The sequence below is a fragment of the Calypte anna genome, chromosome 4 (assembly GCF_003957555.1).
Source record: "Calypte anna isolate BGI_N300 chromosome 4, bCalAnn1_v1.p, whole genome shotgun sequence".
NCBI lineage: Eukaryota > Metazoa > Chordata > Aves > Apodiformes > Trochilidae > Calypte > Calypte anna.
In genome coordinates this window covers 17833366-17835787 of record NC_044247.1, presented here as the reverse complement: position 1 = coordinate 17835787, position 2422 = coordinate 17833366, and positions in this window count along the sequence as shown.

Genomic DNA, 2422 nt, shown 5'->3' with positions numbered 1-2422 from the left:
GTTTGCTCCTATAACTGCTTAATTCTTTGCTAGTAGGGGAAGAATATCACCCACCCACTCTGAAATTTGGGAAATTGTCTATCTGGCTAAAAAATGTATGCATCTGTTTTAAATGACAGAATCTTCATGGCTGGAAAAGACCCTTTAGATCAGTGAGTCCAACAATGGACTTCCCCCAGCTCTACTGAGTCCAAATATACTCACACATATTAAATATATTTATAGAGGTTTTCACCTGGTTTATATTTTTAAGATAGATCATTACCCTGATCGGGCTCACAGATGAGCCAAGCAAGGAGCTGCAGACACAGCTAGGGGTTGGTGTGCTGTGTTGCAAGGTAGGAACAAGGAGCAGGTAGGAACCAGTAGTACAACAAAGGCTTCGTGTCATCAAGCCACAGCCTGACCTATGATGTGGCTCCTGTTGCCTGGACTAAGAAAGAAATTAATTTCAATTCCTTGCATTTGTGTTCACCCTAGAGGAGAGACCTGCATCCTCCAGGAGTCCATTTAGAAACTGTGACTCAGTGTGATTCCTTGAGTGCAAAGCCTAACCAAAATTCCACCACACTTATACAATAAACTTTCACTGTATCTTAAGTGTATGTGGGCACATTGTCCACTCAGGAAAACAGGTCCATGATAAAAATCTCCAGCGAGTGCTAACTAGACAGAATTCCTGATTTTAAAGATTTGCATCCATTTGAAATTTCTCTTGGGTTTGCCTTCCTAACACCCTAAGTTCACCCACACATTTCCTGTCTTCTCCAACCCAGCTGCAGGCTGCATGAAGGAGAGGCTGATTCTGTGCTAAGGTGTAAACCTCTCCCCTCCAAACTGCTCAAGTTTAGCTTAAGCCTTTGCCCATTTACAGGCAAGCCAATGTTCAGGAGAAATGAGTTATGGCTTAATGAGTGCAGGCTCTGGTGTGAGGTTGGCTGATACATAAGAAGCTTAACACAGGATGGGTAAAATAAGCCAGATCAGTCCATGTCTGGAATAAATTTCTGTTTTCAGGGCATTAAAATTACTTACTCCTCTCTACACTGAGGTCCTCTTCAGCAGCTATGGGACTTGCCTGAAAGATGGAATTCAGACAGGTGTGTGCTAGTTCCACCTGGACTGCACAGTACCTGTGTTAATCTACAGAGGTTACCTTCCTAATAGATTTTCCTCTGAAACTATAGTTTAATATTCTATTTTTTTCCTCTCCATTGACAGAAATGTCATCTTCTCTAGGGCTTCTCCACCCTTTTTGACCATATTTCCACAGGCTGAGTGGTGAACCAGAGAAAGATTGTAGCCCATAAAGTACTCTGGGTTGCTTTTTGGGGCTTCGTGGACCCATACATGATCTGACACAAAGAAAGGCACAGCAGACATCCAGGACAGTCTCTTTCTTTGGGAGAAATTCCTAGCTTGGATGTAGAGTTAGTACAGCTTAACAAAAGTCAGACCTCACCTGGTTTGGCACTTTGTTGGTTTGAAGCAGGAGAGATAGAGGGAACTTCTTAATTATGAATTAGGAACTGGACCTATTTACAACTGATAGTAAAAGCACAGAAATTACCACCAAGGTGTCTCCAGGGCCATCCCTCCCGTGGCTTTTGTCATCCCCATGGCCTCCTCCCACATCACAGTGGTCACTCTCTTAGGCTCTTTACCTCGCCAAGGAATTAAATGCAATCACAAGCTGCATATTTCTAAACTGGCAATGGTTTTATTGCCCAGAAGAGCAGGAAGAACATAAAGGGAAAAAAAAATACTCTCACCTCAAATTCTGTGGTGTTGATTTTTTGGGTTTTTTTTCAGTCAGCTGAGCTAGTTTGCCCCTTGCACCCAGAACAGCATCAGGGCTTTTTCTTTCTATTTTATGTGAGGGTTGGTTTTAGCTTGTTAGTGTTTTTGTTCGGTTCTTTTTTTGTAAGGCAGAGGCCTAATGTAGAAAGAGAGGAAACACCCCCGGGGGGGAGCGCCATCACCTCGGCATCGAGCTTGAGATGTCCCGAAAGGAAGAGGGGAGATGGCTCCCCGCAGGGCCAGGATGAGCAGCCGGGGTCTTTCTTTCCCCAGAGCTGAGTCCCCAGCACCTTGTCCTCGGAGGCTGCTTCGCGGCGGGGCCGAACCGGCTGAGGCGGCCCGGGGAGGGCGGGCAGAGCCTGAGGGGAGCGGGAGGCGGCTGAGGAGAGGAGCGAACCCCGGTGAGGGGCGGAGCGGGGCCGCGGAGAGTGTGGGCAGCCGGGCCGAGGAGGAGGAGGAGGAAGGGGGAGTGCGAGGGGAGGGCCGGGCTGAGCCGGGCCGAACGACACCTGAGCGGCTGCGCTGCCTCCTCCTCTCCACGTAGGTTTCGACTGTTCTTCCCCGCCCGGAAACTTGGTGGAGGAGCCGCGTTCTTACCGCCGTCGCAGGCCGAGTTGGCTCC